Source organism: Anomaloglossus baeobatrachus, chromosome 1, assembly GCF_048569485.1.
Source record: "Anomaloglossus baeobatrachus isolate aAnoBae1 chromosome 1, aAnoBae1.hap1, whole genome shotgun sequence".
In the NCBI taxonomy this organism is placed as follows: Eukaryota; Metazoa; Chordata; class Amphibia; order Anura; family Aromobatidae; genus Anomaloglossus; species Anomaloglossus baeobatrachus.
The window spans coordinates 101,175,823-101,194,121 of record NC_134353.1 but is presented as its reverse complement, the minus strand read 5'-3'; the positions used below and the strand labels follow the sequence as shown (position 1 = coordinate 101,194,121).

General features: G+C 49.8%; 1 long non-coding RNA gene across 1 annotated transcript in view; it reads right to left on the bottom strand.

Annotated features, from left to right (window-relative positions):
• The window catches only part of LOC142289813 (uncharacterized), a 90,543-nt gene that overhangs the window by 35,851 nt on the left and 36,393 nt on the right, over positions 1–18,299 (bottom strand). The window contains exon 2 of the long non-coding RNA XR_012750168.1: positions 10,754–10,799. This is a non-coding gene — a long non-coding RNA (uncharacterized LOC142289813). The remainder of the gene's footprint in view (positions 1–10,753; positions 10,800–18,299) is intronic.

Sequence of the window (18,299 nt, the reverse complement as noted above, 5' to 3'; positions counted from 1 at the left end):
CTAGGTGGCATACGTTGGTCTGGGCCTGGTAGGAGCTGGAACCCCGGTCGCAAGGGATCACGTCAAGGGGCACGGACTGCTGAGGATGGCAGCCGGCGGACTTGAGCCATCACCGGGCAGGGGCCAGGGCACGATGGGGTCCCTTAGGCTGGGAAGTAGCTTCACGCGTCCGGGTAATTTACCCGACGGGGGTGAAGACTCAAGATTCATCCCCAACCTGCTCCAAAATCGGGGTACTAGCGCACCGATGGGATAAGACTTTCCCAAATACATTCCAAAGAAATCCTACGCGTGAACCCTAAGAGCAAGCTCACTCTGTTAGCCATACGGGTGAGCAGGACCCGAAAAGTTTCAAGCTTGAGGGTCCAACTAGTGAGAAGGTGCCACGGAAAAGGCCACAGGCTAACAGCAATACCAAGGGCACGGATCCACACATGCTCCCTCCATGCTGCAGCGGTACTCAGAATTCTGGTTTACAAGCTGTCGGAGTTGTTATTCTTGGAATGAGTGAGTACGCTGAAAATCCCCTTTTCCTCTGCCCCATGGCACCCCAGCCACCAACACCCAAGGGGCCCTGGGGCACAAACCCCATACTCACAGAGGGGTTAAACATCCTGCTGCCCCACCATCGCCACCGGGCTCCCCAACAGCAGCGGTGGTCTCCTACATTACCACGCACCGTGGGTGGCGTCACGAACTTGCACATCCCCCTGTACATGTCTATCCCCTCTCTTTTGAATTCGAGTGTCCGTGCGAACGCCCGGGTCCGGAGACCCCTCGAGCCACCGCGGCTCCGGATACGAGCGCTCAGCCGCTGGCCCGGGGGCGGTACACCACCCCTTTTTTTTCAGGACGGTTTCCCGTTCTTGAGGGCGGATACCCTCTCTCATTTATGGTGCTGTTATGGTTCTGAAGATCCAATTACTGGTAAGTAATTATCGTCTCTCTTATATTATGTATAACATAACACTGTCCCTTATTAGCATCCTCTCTAGTTACAGTATGTAGGACACTATCCTTTATAATAAAGTGTCCTCTCTTATTATGTGACGCATCGTCCCCTTATTATATAGCTTCCTCTCTTGTTATGTACAGTATAGCACCGACTTTTACAGTTAACTCTCATTATGAATTTTTGTTATTTGCAGAGCCCTCTCTTTATTATATAATCCTCTCTTGTTAGATATAAAATGCTAATGGAGCAGCAGCTGACCAGAAGACCAGTCCATCAGCCTCTTCCATTAGAAAAGAAGCTTTACCATGTTCCATCAGCAGTCATTTACTTTTATATCTATCAAGAGACAATGTTGTGAAATAAAGAGAGGGTGCAATAAATAAAAAAATTCAAGAGAGTCCGATATACAGTATAATGTATGGTGTTGTATATAACAAGGGAGGCCACTATGTGATATAAATTTAAATACATATATATTTATATCACATAGTGCCCTCCCTTAGTATATACAACAATGTACATTATACTGTATATCAGATTCTCTTGACATTTTTTTTTATTATTTTTTTTTATTCATAGCACTCTCTATTTCACAGCATCATCTCTGTATGTATATAAGCATACATACACACAACCCCTGGCAAAAGTTGTTTACTTTTGTTTAAAAAAAAAAAAAAAAAAAAAAGATTACAGACATGGGACAAAACTAAAGTAATTCCAAATGCCAACTTTCTGGCTTTGCGAAACATAAAAAAAGATCATGAAAACATAATGTGCTAGCCAGTAACGGTTACTTTTCAAGACCAAACATTGCACCACCTCTGGCTTCAATAACAGCTTCCAGTCTCTGAGGCATGGACTTAATGAGTGACAAACAGTATTCATCATCAATCTGGCTCCAACTTTCTCTGATTGCTGTTGCCAGATCAGCTTTGCAGGTTGGAGCCTTGTCATGGACCATTTTCTTGAACTTCCACCAAAGATTTTCAATTGGATAGAGATCCGGACTATTTGCAGGCCATGTCTTTGACCTTATGTGTCTTCTTTCAAATAATGTTTTCACAGTTTTTGCTCTATGGCAGGATGCATTATCATCTTGATAAATGATTTCATCATTCCCAAACATCCTTTCAATTGATGAAATAAGAAAAATGTCCAAAATTTCAATGTAAATTGGGCATTTAATGAAGATGTAATGACAGCCATCTCCCCAGTGCCTTTACTTGACATGCAGCCACATATCATCAATGACTGTGGAAATTGACATGTTCTCTTCAGGCAGTCATCTTTTTATTGTTTAGCTTTTCTGTATGTACATCCCATTTACTTTAGGCGGTTTCTTACAGTTCGGTCACAGAAATTGACTCCAGTTTCCTCCCATTCGTTCCTCATTTGTTTTGTTGTGCATTTCCTGTTTTGGAGACATATTGCTTTAAGTTTCCTGTCTTGACGCTTTGATGTCTTCCTTGGTCTACCAGAATGTTTACCTTTAACAACCTTCCCATGTTGTTTGTATTTGCTCCAGATTTTAGTCACAGCTGACTGTGAACAATCAACATCTTTTGCAACATTGCGTGATGATTTACCCTCTTTTAAGAGTTGATAATCCTCTCCTTTGTTTCAATTGACATCTTGAGTGTTGGAGCCATGATTCATTTCAGTCCACTTGGTGCAACAGCTCTCCAAGGTGCGATCCCTCCTTTTTAGATGCAGACTAACAAGCAGAACTTATGTGATGCAGATATTAGTTTTGGGAATGAAAATTTGCAGGGTGATTCCATAATTTTTCCTCATAATTGAGTGATACATAATTTTCCCCCTGTTTGGTCTTGAAAATTAACAGTTACTGGCTAGCACATTATGTTTTCATGATTTTTTTTAGTGTTTCTTAAAGCCAGAAAGTTGCCATTTGAAATGACTTTAGTTTGATGCCATGTCTGTGATCTGCTTTTTTGTTTTTTTAAACAAAAGTAAACAACTGAATGAATATCCTCAGAGCCAGGTGATTCCATAATTTTTGCTAGGGGTTGTATATATACATACACACACACAAATATATCTATATCTGTAGCTATGTAGTCATAAAAGGAAGGGGCCCAGGCACCAGTTCTTCCACAGGGGGCCTCAAGTTGTCAGTGTCCACCCCTGGCTGGAGCTGCGGAGTAGTGTGACCCTCCTACTACTTCCTGTGCCCCTTCTGATTGGTACTTTATACATATTATCATTGCAGTGAGATGAGCACATGGTGCTGCACTGGGCCTTAAAAGGTTCAGGAATCTCAGGATATCAAAGGTGGTAGGGATTTGCCGGTCTTTGCTCTGGCACTCATGGACTACCAATGTGGCCGCCAGAGCTCGGACCTACTAATCTTCTTACTCAACTTTTTTACCAACCCATCTCTTTGTAAATGGGCAATTGCCTTAAGATTTGATATTGCATTAGTAATGTTTAACAATAGCTATGTGATTTTAGTAGGTTTTTTTTCACTGCTATTTTATGGAAAAAAAACTGATCTAGCACAATGAGTCACGCCAGTTGACGGACTCGAATCTGCTGCGTCTGACAATCGTATCACTGGTACATTCTTACACCTGCCTATCCTGCATTGTGTTCCTCTAATTACTCTGCAGCATATAAGTCTGCTTTAAATTTGGAAATAGCAGTGGAGACTTTTTTTTTTCCCGTCTGAGCAGATTTCCACCTAGCTATTGCTTTATGACGAATTTTCGTAATATTGTTTATAGGCGATAAAATGTGACCCTAAAGAATGAGCTGTCACACATCCAAATATCCTGCCATAAAGCAAGTTGTTCCGCTGCGCAACATGATCTGAAAATGATGTTTTCTGCAGAATAATAACCCTATAAACTCTACTGCAGGATGTGCACGTCGTCATGAACTTCCCTTTGTGCCGTTAAATCCTGCCTTTCTTTAGCAGAAAATGTCTTTTCATTGTGTTGCTGCGTAAAATGGTTTAAAAATGTATGGTTTCATCTCGTCCTCGGTAATTGTTTGTAATCCATTACACGTGCATTCATTTTGTATCATCCCTCATTCTATGCAGGCTGGAGATGACAAAAGAGTAACACAATCGTATAAATGTAAACAGGTGGAGAAAAAAAAAAAAGGAGAGAGAGAAAAAAAAAAAATCTTCCGGAAATATAAGGGATTCTTTACAGAATGCAGCTGAAGAGGTTTAGCCGTCTGCACAAAAGGCGGAATGCTGCGACTCCTGAGGGGGGTGAGTGGTGACTGCTAATATGTGCTAAGTGCTCGGAGCCACAATTAATTTAGAGCTACTGGAAGACAACGGAGGCTATTTTGACAGAAGTTGGAATAATATCAAAATATGGTGAAGCAAAAGGGGAGAGCGCTCAGGTGAAAGTGCTTTGCCGAAATGAAATAAAGTGGTGCATTGTGGGATGGGAAGGGAAGTGCAGGTCTCACTAGATAACAGCTACAGCACAATAATCTGGAGAGCCGAGAACATCTTCAGATAAAATAAATGGAGATTTTTTTTTTATAAAGCATGAAGCCTCCAGCTCGGCACTGAAAGAGAACATTTTAGATCCCGGAGGTGAGACGCAAACAAGAAAAGGATTTCTGATGTTCACAGCTAGATGTTTGACCCAAAGTACTTATTTCACATTCATTTGTTTAATAGGCTACTGGTATCACAAACCTATACATAACGATAATGATCCCTGGATGGCTCATTTAACTTTGGCTGCAGAATGTTCAGTTGACAGCTTAAAGAGAATCTGTCCCCAGTTTTTCGCCAAATAATCCGAGAGCAGCAGAGACCCCAATTCCAGCGATGAGTCAATGACTGGGCTGCTTGTTGAATTGACGGGAGGTATGGACTCCAGGTCGTGAAGGCTCCACACACCTTCATCAGAGAGAGACAGTGCTTGTAGACCGCTTTGAGCGGGGTGTGCGACTCATACTGTAGTTTTCAGGGTAGTGTCCATCACCCCATAGCCGGTTGGCATCTCGGATAGTTCTGTTAAATACAGGACACCAGAGAGCTTATTGTGAGGGTGGTAGGGAGCCGTAGTCATGGGCAGAGATGAGCCACTGCTTCCAGTCAGTGCTTCTCTCCTGTGCTGCACTCCTGCCACCTCCACAGTGCAACAAGGAACACTGCAACCCCTCTTCTTTTAGATCAATTCAGACATGGAGTCCAATAGAACGCTTAACACTTCTTTACTGAATAACTCGCATAGTTTCTGTGCAATACCTCCACTGTGGGCAAATAGCTTGAACGTTGCAGGCATGTTATGGTTTGGTTTCATTTCACATTTTTGTCTCCGGCTACTATAGGACTGTCTTTCTCTCCCGGTAACACCACATTGGCAGACAATGAATTCATAGAGTCCCACATTGCATCCCCTCCCACAAGGATGTGATACACCACAGAATGAAGATCCTTCACTGCTGTCTGTGCCAACCCCTTTGCCCAGGTCTATATTACCTCACACCTACACCAGTCCTATTGGAGTCAGTTGCTGGTCAGAAGTCCCACTAGAGCCGAGGCACGCAACTTCAGAGTCCGGGCCCTTTGCTGCACCTGACTACTAAAGAGCTTCTTTTCACACTTGCTCCGGACTTCCTGGGGAGACCCTGAGGGTCTGGCCGAATTACTCGGGTCTTCTCTCACTATACCTCCCTGAGGTACAGCTTCTCCACTCTACTCACTGGTGTCCCTATCTGATTAGAACCAGGAAGTCTTTCCTGGTTTAACCCTTACTGTGGGCTGGCCTCCTTCCCTTTTAACTCCTTCAGCCCTTCCTCTCCATCCCAGCCCTAAACTCTCCCCTAATCTAAGGGACCAGAGAGCAATGACACCTAGTGGTGGCTGAACACTGTGCACCCAAGGTCACACGCACATAAAAATTTCACACATATAAATATACACAATTTGACCATGATGTCTTAAGGGGGGTTGCAGGGCACTGGTGACCCTCCTATAAGCTCTGGGAAATACAACTTTGAACTTTTATTTAACCCTTTCACCTTCACGACAGACATAGCCAATAACATCCAATTCTGCTGCCGCTGTTTCCAGGGGTACTCTGTCTTCCTTAGCCCACTGCCTGGGACCTAGTCTTCCAGTTGCCAAACATAAGTCTTCTCTTCCCCCCTTGTTCCTCTCTCCGTAGCTACCCATGTCCAATCACTGCCCTGGATGGTGAAACGCTTGCGCCGGGGCTTGCAGGGCTCGCACGGTCACCGGGCCGGTGGTATTCGGGGTCAGGCTGTGAGTGGCCCGACCCGGCTTCTGTGACCCCCTGGCGGGTTTCAATAAAAGGAAAGTCCCAAAGTCAGTCCAGTGTTACAAGTTTGATGGAAGGAGGGTAGTGGGGTTCCTGGGGAGCTTGCCATCGCTATTCCCCAGGAAATGGTATGGGACGGGGACGGGGGATGCTTACAGCGCCACCCGTGGTTTGCGGCCAGGTGATCAGCTGCCGCTGCGCAGTCTCTCTCCGGGGCAGGTGTTATGGGCAGCCGGATGGAATCGCTCCCCACAGGTGGAGTGGGTTAGCCCCGGGAGGTTTATGAGACCCAGGGCAACAGTCCTCAGGGACATCGGGGGCACAGGGCGGCGGCATTACTCACACCAGTCACAGAGTGCGGTTCCAGTTGTTCTTTATTTAAAGTCCGTTCCACATCGCACCCAGGTGCTGGTCATCGCTGCCTGTAACTTCTGGTCAGTCCCGGGCAGGTAGGAGGAACAGGGGTCCGGTGAGGTGTTCTGGGGGTCTCTCCCTTTCGTGTGCGTTAGTGCTGTCCCCGTGGCATGGAGCATCTTGGGAACTCGCCGCCACTTTGTCTCTCTCATCCCGGTAGCGGACACCACCAACCGCCACCGGGTACAACTTTCTCCAGGGATCCCCAGTCCTCAGCTCCATTCCCTTCCTCTAGATGTTATCAGCCCTGGTCTCGTGGCATCTCCTCAACAGGAGCTGTCCTGTGTAAGTCTGCACTCTGCTGCAGCCTCTGACGTTCTGCCTAAACTTTCTGTGTGTTCTGCACTAAACTCACTCCTATTCAGGCCCCCCTCCCCTTGAGTTGTCATGGAAACCTGCCTGTGTGCAGCAACCTGCTCATTAAGGAGACAGGATGAGTCATAGGCTCAAAACTACATCCTGCAAAAGCTATTAACTCCTTCCTGCCAGTGTGATGTGAGTGTGTGTGTGGACTTCACTCCTCCTGCCCAGGAAAAAAATGGGGTAATATTTAATACCCTGTAATGACCCAGTTGCAGGGGCGTTACAATGGCTTCTAGCCTCTCAACTTCCCTAGGCCCATGCCAAGAAACTCTCTCTCTCAGGCACATCCATCTAGTCCCTGAACTTTTCTAAGACCGTCCTAATGTGATCTGTAGGCTTCAGACACTTGGAGGATATCTCCGGGTGCCCTGACAGGACCAAGTTACTAATCACCATTTATACACCAGGAACTCAACTGCAGACTTCACTCATCTCTTGCCTGTCTCTACAGCCAACCCCCCTGGCCATCTGTCACTCCTCCTATCTTTGCTCTAAGTACACAAGAAACACCCAGCTCAACCATACTTGGTTAAAATATATTACACAATCAACATACTATAAAATACACCTTAGGCAGTAAAATACAGTATATATTACACTACATTAAACTCTCGGTTGCCAGGTGGGGCCGACCGCTGCACTGCTCTGGCTCTGTTATATTGTCAGCTCTTATTCTCCACCAGCAGCAACACTTAGACATTCATTTTAAAAAATGACTATATTACAGTGAATTCAGTATAACATTTGTTAGACATTATGTAAATGCCGTAGGAGTGGGGGTAAGCTGACCACCTCCTACCTGTCTCTTAAATCTGGCCGTCCTCGGCCCAAACTTTACCAGGCAATAGACACCTACACATCATTTCCTCATGGTTGGCCATAGGCCAGAGTCCAGCTCCTTCTTCCGCATTCCGGATGGGGACTCACACATTTATAAACCAACTGCCAGACGGCAACAGTCACTTCTTCACCAGCAACGGCATGGTCCACGCACCTGCCCATTTTCATCAGGGGCGCTTGACAGTCCCTCTCCTCAGGGTCCACCAGTTCTTATCACCTCCGCCCCTTTCTGCGGACACAAGTGTTACGTCACTGCCGGAGTCTGCTCCAGCGACTTCTGCTCCGATCGCCAGGCGACGCCGTGTTCCTGCCGTGGATGGTGCTGGTGATGGGAGAGGAGTCGATGGGCGCAGGCTCCGATCATCCACTGGGCTGGGTTACCTTGGGATCTGCAGTACCACTGGCTGACTGTGGGTGGCATGTGTCTTCCAGCTGAAGTTGCCAGCGTTCAGCTACAGCCAATGGGAAGACACCACACCCTTCTTATTCCCGCTCCTGTCACATGACCACTGCCAAAGATAGTTCTGATTTTTCTGGCTCCTGTTACGTCCTATTCTGTTGGTGATTCCTGTGTGTTGACTTCTGCGTGTTTTCTGACTACCCTCCTTCCTACTGTTTCTGTACCTCGCTGCCCGATCCGGATTTGACCTCTGCTACATTTGCTGACTACGTCATTGCCTGCCGATTCTGTCCCTGTTCCGCAATTCCTGGTTTGACCCTGCCTGACTACTACTCTCATCGGATTGCAGCCTTCCACAGGTGATCTCCAGTTCCCTGTGTAATTCCAAATCCCTGTAGAGGGGTTAAAGGGTTTCAGGGTTATGGGGGTCCTGCTTGGTGAGTGGCTTCCCTCTAGCCTCCCCATTACAGCCCATCTGAGTCTGTGGATCCAGGCAGGCGTTACAACAAGTCTCTTGTAGTTAACACACAGTGCTGTACCACTGAATAGAGGCAAAGTCTTTAGGGGAAGGGCAGAGTCTTTGGGACAAAGGGACAATGTCCTTGGGGCATTGGTAAAGTCTATGGTACAAAGAGTTTGGGCAGTGTCCACAGTGTGGGCCATGAGCAGGTTTGTCACCTGCCCACAGTCTTTTTTATCCAGCAGAGCGGAGCGCAACAAGCGCAAAACAACTAGAGAGGAGGAATAAACAGCACAATAATACCACTCAGGGGCCAGATCTCCCATCAGATTTCCACGGAATGCAGAACAGTTCCATGCTGAGTTGCAAGAGGTACAACTGGGGTACTCGTCCAGGTCCACCAAATTTTTGGCCGACCCTCAGCGGTCATCCTTTTACTTGGCTCCATTCTCTGCATGATGTAAGTGATAAGTCTCGCCCTCAAACGTGAATTTGGCTCACTAAATGGGGGCCACTAATGTACCCTGGGGACTCTCTACCTTCAGGAACGCAACACAAAGTCCCTTTGTGAAGGGGCCCCAGAGTAGATGGCCGTGTTCCACTGCAGCCCTCTCAACTAAAACCCAGTGCTGCATCCCGGCCTCCAAGATGAATCTGTTTCTGCACCATGAGTTGTAGAAGACCACCTCTTACACAGTGGCCAGCTGCTGGTACCTGGCCATGAGCAATAGCTTGGGTCCAGAATCCCACTCTTCCTGAGCCCACTGGTGCTCCACCACTGCAAGAGTCCAGTCTGCCTAATCACTCAGCATCTGCTGCACCTGGGCCCTCTAATTGGGATCCCACTGACAGGCCATCTCATCCCTAACCATCAACTCCATCGGCCGGTGCCTCTTTCATGGTCCAATCAGCATCCTCTAGCAGTCGCACGTCTAATGGCGCCAGCCGACACTGTTGGAGGCGGTTTCCATTTTACAGACCGCAACCTCCAGGGTGGGTCCTTTTTCGGTTTCTCCCCCAGTTTCTGCAGGGCCGCTACTCATTCCCCTTTAGCTTCTCATGAAGGTCAGGCTCTCTCCCTCTGGTGAACTTATCAGAGATGGGCACTACTAAGCATGGGACGTTTCTTAATCCCCAGCTTCTGGCTATGCAGGGCAGCGTTTCGTGCTCTTCCCCCCCCCCAGGTGTACTGGCCAGTGACAGGCTCCACTACACACCGGCCATTTTTTAATCCCCAGCTTCTGAGCATGCCGGGTAGCATTTTGCGCTCTTTTTTTTTCCGTTTCACCCACAGAGGGCATCGTCCGCCCTCAGCCATGTCTTGTTGTCTTTGTCTCCATGACCCGTAACCTGTTCATCTTGGGTGTCTTTCCCGTAGCTCATCTTGACAGGTTGTGCAAAATGACTCCTCACTGTTCTGACCACCATCAGACACCTAGCGTGCCCACATGCATCAGATGGAAGGTGCGCTCTATGCTTTTATCGTACATGAATTTCAAAATTGCCCCTATGAATTCTGTATATTGTATGTCATTGTATAGACAGACAGATGGATAATTGATATATATACCAGTAAAATAATTGAATTTTGCAACTATTAAAACTTATTAACAAAACAAATTGTAGCAATTTGTATAATCGACAACATTTTCCATTTACGTCTAATGTGAACTGCGTTAATGTCATCATGTCAACAGATACACTTTCCAAACAAAACAGATTTCTGTCAAGCTCCAAATAAGTGCTAGAAATGTGACTGATCTTGAAATTGACTTAATTTCACTTTTAATATCGCCACTTACATGTCATCTGCTGATGCTTGATATGTGATAAGTGCACACTGCCTGCTTTCCTGACAAATACATATCAATTACCACCATAAGAAGTGTGATCAATGCAGTCTCCGTATTCTTTTTTTTTTTTTTTTTAATCCGGTGAATGAACAATGTCAATATTTTATCCTATAGTTTCTCAAGAAAAAAAGCAATTGTATTAAATTCACTCAATGCAAAAAAGTCTCTGAAAATCCTATGTAGACCACTGACCTACTTAAAGCTGCTTTTATCATTTTCATCGTGTGCTTTGTTGTTTCTGCAATAAATAATTGTGTTAATTATATGAGAAAAGAAATCATTAACACTCAGTAATAATGTATTCATGGTTAGCAACAAACAAGATCAGGTAAAAATATACTGTACATACTGATCATAATATCTGCTGTACTAAATATTTCACTATTTAAAGTCCTTTTTGTGTTTTATAGAACAATAGAGGCTCAATCGAACCGGAATATAACTGGGCAAAACCAATCATCTAATGGGACACTAGAAGACCTTGTGTCTAGATACAATACCCCTTTAGCCGCCTCCATGGGCTGTGTGTCCGCTAGTTCATGCCTCAATACAGAACAGGGCCTCTAGCAAAATCTTGCTAAGACCTCTAGGGGGATGCAGGGGGTCTTCATCTTCTACCAGGGGTAAATTCGGGAGAACCCCTGTCCACGGTCCATATACTGTAGACTCACTAGAGATGAGGTTGAAACAATTAAAAGGTTTATTTACAGTGGCAACAAAGGTACTGCAGGGAGATGCCACAGAAGTACATCCCTTAACAGCTTATAGCTCAAGAAGAGACGGGCCTGAAAGGAAGAAGAAAGCCAGCGAATAGGGAGAGCACCGAGAAGCGGTTCCAGAAGCATCAGGAGGCGAATAGCCTGGTCCGGCCATATTGGCACTTTCCCTAAAGGAGAGGAATATGACGCGGAGGTAGAGTAAAGACAGAGTGACTTTAGAGCACTGGGATTTCAGGTCAGGCTGGGTGATAGGGAATTATAAGAACATATAAGATTGAGCATGCTACAAGACTATGTCAGAAGTTACTCCTTAAAGTGTTTGAAACGTCCGAAAAGCAATATGCCCGCTTCCGTGTGTATGCAGTTATCAGTCATCAACCATTTAGTAAAAACTATGTTTATAAAGAAGTTGTGGTTTCCTCTCTGGAGCTAAGTACCATCTGGTCCTGGCAAGCTAAAACCATCAGCAATATGTGGCCTGCGAGGGCGTATCGCTACTGTAGTACCTGGCTTGGTGGGGAGCTACTAAGTGAGAGTGTTGTGTGTTTGTGTGTACACTGGTGGATGACCTCTTCCTTACCCAGGGATGGGGCACCACACCTCTGGCTGAGGTGCAGTACCTCTGTGGCGACTGACACCTCAGGGGTGCCACACACCCAGCCAGGACCCCCATTTTCATGTAGCGTACCGGGGTGCGGCAGATGACTACCTTGCCGCCAGCTACCACCCCACGCCATGTTACAGAACTACAAGTCCCAGTAATACTCCAATATTGTTAACTTCATTATACGTCCCCAACAGTGGAACCACAAGTCATAGCAGTAACTACACACTCCCTGATGTAGTATGTCTGTAGTCACACAGGTTTCCAGCCTGGGGCTTCAGTGTTCAGGTGCTTGGTAAGTGGCAGGCAGGATTCTTCTCCTAATTGGGGGGACAGATGGGGGTGGGTAATTCCTGGCAACCTGGCTAATCTGTGGTTGTGGTGTGTACCGCCCCCGTGCCAGCGGCCGAGCCGCTCGGATCCGGAGCTGCGATGGCTTGAGGGGTCTCCGGATCCGGGGGGTCCGCGCGGACACTCAAATTAAAAAGGAAGAGGAGGGGAGGGGGAGTATGTACAGGGGATTTAGAAAGTTTGTGACGCCGCCCACGGTGTGTGGTAATATGGGAGACCACCGCTGCTGTTGGGGGAGTGTCGCGGGCGGGGAGGAGGGTGTCAGCACACCGCGCTCACCCCTTCTGCTCGGGTCCGGCAGCTGCTCCTGGTGGCTCGAGCTGTGGGCCGGATCCCGGGGTTTCTCGAGCGACACTCCTCGCCCGTGAGTGAAAGGGGGTGTTTGGGTGTGGGGATTGTTATAGTTCGTGACACCACCCACGGTTGTGGTGATTGCACCACCGCTGCTCAGTGTGGGGGTCCCGGGGATGGTGATGCGGAGCAGCCAGGTGTTGTATTGCCCCTCCGTGGGTAGGGGCTGGTGATCCCGGGGCCCGGTGATGAGATGTGAAGTGTAGGGCCTGGAGGGCGCAGGGACGCGGGGGCAGCGCTGTACCTTGCGGCACTATGGTACTCACTCAGCCTGACACACGGACACAGTTTGTACGGTAAACCAACGGCTGGTAGGACGGTCCCACAGACGGCTGCACCTGCACTCCCGGTAGGTAACGGTGACATTTCTCTTCCTTGCACCTATGTTGTCTGATGGTAGCGGTGGATTCCCTCCGGTTACCCGCTCCCCGACTGCAATCTGGGCCGGAGGAGCTCTACACTTTGCCCGCAGGCGCTGGCCCTGGGGAAACTTGTGCCTTGGCGGTGGCGGTGTCTCCCCGGTAATGGTCGGGCTGTTGCCGTCAATCGGGACTTGGTTGCTGGGGGATCTGCGTCCCCGTCACTGACGGATTTGGCAAATCTGGCGACTCCTAGCCTTGCCGGGGTCCGAGAGGCCCCTGCCCTGGTGCTGACTGTCCTTCGGAACACTGCTCCAGACCACCGGGCACACAGCCAACGGGGTCCTTCCAGGAACTTCCAAACTGTCCCCCTCCAAACAGTCACCGCCGTCGCTGACCTTGCTGTTCTGGCCCTACACCAAGCTGGGCTCTCAGGCTTTCTTTCCTTCTGTCACTTTGCTTACTCTTCTCCTTTACTACTTTCCTTACTTTCACCACTTTCACTTCTCTGTTTACTCTAGCCCCTGCCTGGGCTATTCCTCACTCCTTCCACTTCCTCCTCCCTCACTCGACTCTCCCTGGACTCTAACTGCCTGGTTACTTCCTGCCTCCAGAGTTGTGAGCTCCTTGGTGGGCGGAGCCAACCGCCTGGCCCACCCCCTGGTGTGCATCATCAACCTCTGGAGGAAGGCAACAAGGATTTCTGGTTAGCAGGTGTGCCTACCTGGAGTGTGGGGTGTGGTGGTGTTGTGACCTGTGTCCCCTGGCTTGCCCAGGGCGACACAGGAGCACGGTGGCGATGGTGTAGCAGCAGGATGTTTAACCCCTCCGCCCCTCCGTGGGTAGGGGGTTTGTGCCCCGGGGCCCGTTGGGCATTGGTGATTGGGGTGCCGTTGGGTAGAGGAAAAGGGGCTTTTCAGCGTACTCACTCAGGCCAGGAATAATGACACTGACAGCTTGTAAACCAGAATTCTGAGCACCACTGCAGCCTGGAGGGAGCATGCTGGGATCCATGCCCTTGGTGTTGCTGTTAGCCTGTGGCCTTTTCTGTGGCACCTTCTCACTTGTTGGACAAAAGCTTGAAACTTTGTTGGACAAAAGCTTGAAACTGTTGGACAAAAGCTTGAAACTGTTCAAAAGCTTGAAACTTTTTATTGGGAAAGTCCTATGCCATTGGTGCGCTAGTACCCCGATTTTGGAGCGGGTTGGGGAAGAATCTTGAAGTCTTCACCCCCGTCGGGTAAATTACCAGGATGCATGAAGCTACTTCCCAGCCTAGGGTACACATACCCCGTCATGCTCTGGCCCCTGCCCGGTGATGGCTCAAGGCCGCCGGCTGCCCTCCTCGGCAGATCGTGCCCCTTGACGCGATCCCCTGCGACCGGGGTTCCAGCTCCTATCAGGCCCAGACCAACGTCTGCCACCTAGTAAACTCCAGGAGCCCTGCTCCGGACCAGTGACCTCTCTCTCCCAGAGAGTCACTTTCACCTCCTACTCCTTTCACTCCTGTTTCACTTCTCTGTCACTTTCTCACTTTCCCCTACCAACCCTCCCATATGGGCGGCTCCATTCCCTTCAGGCCCCCCAATGGTGTGCCTGGTGGGTTCAGTGTAAAGTGTTCCTAGGATTTTGACTGGCTAAGCTGTTAGCAACACCATAGGACCAGGATCCGTAACCAAGGAGGAGTGGATAATGTGCAGAAAGGCAAGTAGCACAATACCTTGTGACAACCTGATAGGCCAGGGCGTCACAGGTGCAGCTCCAGGGCTTAATGTCCTCTCACACGGAGCTGCAGAAGTGTCGGAACTCACTCCATACTCTATCCAACCATGGCCAATGTGACGCCCTGGCAAAACCAGGTAGTCAAAAATAGGCCCCTGCATAACACCGTTCCCTCATTAGGAAACACACAGCCAACCATTAAACCATAGTCACCCCCTTAGGGACAGATAGACACACCAGTGGTCGTGGCCAGGCGGTTGGTGCATGCCCACCCAGGGGTCTAGACAGCCCAGGGCGGGAAAAGTAGTGGAGTGTTGGAGTACAGTGAGAGTAGAGGTCAGGCCTGTGTGTCAGGCCTGAAGTAAACTGACAGGTACCAGGGTAGGAGCCCTGGTGCCGCTGGCTAGGAGGCAGACGGTGGTCTCAGTCAGCAGGAGATGGGAAGATGGCTCTGTGGAACCGAGGTGGACCGGGACAGGGTTATAGCCCACCGGTACCGACACGGGGAACCGACCCGGAAACTGTGGCACAAAGGGGGGTACTCGGACTCTGAAGCCAGAAGCCAGAATTGACTGGAGCTGGTTAATTAACCAATTGAGGCCAGGACTAAAGGTTCTGTTCCACCAAAAGTCCCTCATAGAAGACAACAGCCCACCGATTAGGGATAAGAGTTCACCGCCAAGGCCCATAGATCCCACGGGCCAGTGTCTGCGGACACGGCTCCTTAGGCCACATCCAGCCGGGAGCGGACTCCTGCGTTTCACACTAGGAAGTAATTTCTACTTAAAGCAGTGCAGGACAAGGATAGAGACCACCAGCCGGGTGGGGGACCAGAACGCAACCGGCAGCGGCACCGGCCACCACCACCTTGGTTTACCAGAGTCTTCTGTGTGTTTCTAACTGTGAGTACACCAGCACCCCCTGCGGTCGCCATCCCCTGCATGCGCCAACCGGGTCCCGGGGCCACCATCCCTGCCCACAGAGGGGTTAACAACTCGCTGCACACCATCTCCCCCGGGTCCCCCGTCACAGCAGCGGTGGTGTCCTACCTCACCACACACCGTGGGTGTATTCACGGACTCAATACGGCCCAGCCCGTACATATACCACCCCTCATTTATTCGGCATGTCCGCGAGACCCCCAGGTCCAGAGACCCTCGAGCCACCACCCCTGAAGGTCCGGATCCAAGCAGCACCGGCTGCTGGCACAGGGGCGGCACACCCCGAAATGTGGCGTCACAAACAGGATACTTACCCATCCACTTACCTTGTGGAAGTGCGCCTTGTATTGGACAGTCAGCGGTGATCTGTTGCAAATTTTCCAGAAGTTGCCATTTTGGTCGCCATTTTGGCGCGAAAAACTACAGCCCAGTGTCTTCTTCCCCGCGAAAAGGGTGTGAAAGCCGAAGCCCTGCCCCCTGGGAACGCGACTGGAAAACGAGGCTGGAAGTCGGAAAACAAAACTTACAGGCCTGAAAGAGGAGTGCCAGCAAAAGACCAAGGGGGAGCAGCGGGAAGATGTTCACACCTAACCCCAATGGCGGAGTGGCGCCGGCCGCTGGAGTGGTGACGCCCGCGGATGGGGCAGATGACGGAAATGTGGTGGCCCTCACTCCGGTCACAGGAGCGGGTGGGGCCATGGCCCCGGTGGTCACTCAAGTGATGCCGATCTACTTGCCATATGTGCCCGGTGCTGCCTGGCTACCCCAGTATGACGGGAAGCCCGATGCCCTGCAGATGTTCAGAAAGAAAATTTGTACTATTCTTGATTTGTATGCCATGACCGGTAAGCAGCGTGCATCTGTGGTACTCGGGCAGCTGACCAGCGCCGATGAGCAGGAGGTGGAGACCTGGGCAGACGCCGAACGGGCCTCGGTAACCGCCATTTTCGACAAACTGCAAGTCGCTTTTGAGACCCATACTGAAGCGGAGCTGCGGATGCAGTTTTACAATTGCCGGCAGCGCCCGCAGGACAGCATCTGAGACTACGCCCTGAGGCTGCAGATGGCCCTACGCACCCTGAAGCAGGTGGACACTATCAGTGAGGCCGAGGGCAACAAAATGCTGGTGGAACAATTCTTGCAAGGACTGGGGTCCGCCGAAGATCGCAAACAATTGCGGCTGTGGTCTCTGGAACACGCAGACTCCTAAAAGAAAGAGCCATTAAAGCGCTGCAGACGGTTGATGCTGGTGCCGCTGCCCCGCCACTCTGGCCAGCTGACACCGCCACCGTCTCGGTAGCGCCCCCCCTGCTGGCCCAGTCAGCTCCTGCAGCAGTGGCTGGGACCCCGAAGGACCTGTCGTCGCAAGTACAGCGCCTCAGTGATGACGTCGCCAGGATCCTCGCCGCCTTACAGCTACCACCGAAAGCCAAGCCAGCGGAGAAGATACAGGTCGCCGACAGCCCGGAGGACGTCCCGTGGATACAACGGAGGAGGAACAATGACAGTCGGTATGGACCACCCGTGTAACAAGACTGGTCACTACTCTCACCGGTGCCCTTTAAACGAGCAACCCCTGAGGCCAAGGGCCAATCCTCAGGAATAGACCCTCAAGGCCCAGCTGACTGGCGTGATCGATACGTTGGAGGCTACCCCATCATCTCCCTCGCTGTGGACGGTATCCCGACCTATGCTCTTCTCGACACCAGTTCGCAGGTAACAACTATGCCTTATATACTGTACAAGCAATATTGGTCCGATAGTGAGCTCACCCCTCCAGACCCCAGTTTGACCATCATTGCCGCTAATGGACTCCCTATGACCCAGGTTGGGTATAAGGAGGTAACCTTGAAGGTGGGGCAGGTGGAGCTGAAGCACCAAGGGCTGATTGTGGTGCAAAATGACCCTATTGACCGTACCCCAAAAATGGTCCTAGGGACCAACGGGATCGAGAACTGCATAGGAGAAGTGCTGCACCTATTGCAACAACAACTATCCGTCACAGCAGGAGGAGGGCATCAGAGGGCCTTGCAACGTGAAATCCGGGCCCTACTGCAGTGGTAGCAAGTGAATATGTCAGGTGGAGAGATTGGTGGTGTGCAAGTGATGGATGTGATGCCTCTAGTGGTGCCTCCGCGGAGTAAGATGATGATCTGGTGTAGAGTGGCAGTGGGTCCCCGTGGACAAAATTACCCGGCAGTGGTGGAATCTCTGCCTTCGAGCATTGGCCCACAGTGATGGCAGCTAGAGGGGTGATTGATGTCAAGAAAGGACAGGTGCCGTGAGAGTGATAAACTGCGGAGAGAAAGAGGTCAGGCTACCCTGCTACGCCACCATTGCTAAGCTATTCACTGTAGATGCAGATGCCATTCACGCAGCAACCTCCCCTGTGACCGCACCCCAGGCTGGCAGTGATACCCCATGCGGACAGCTAGAAGAGTGGTGCCGGGAGTTACATGTAGGCACCGAATCAACACTTAGGGTATGTGCGCACGTTGCTTTTTACCTGCTTTTTACCTGCTTTTTTGCTGCTTTTTCTTCTGCGCTGTTTAATGCCAAAATGGATGTGTTCTTCTATTCAAGCAAAGTCTATGGGAATTTGGGTTTCTTGTTCACACTATGTTGTTCAAAATGCTGCCTTTTTGTGGCAGAACTTTGGTCAAAAACTCAGCTTTGCAGTGCAAAACCCAA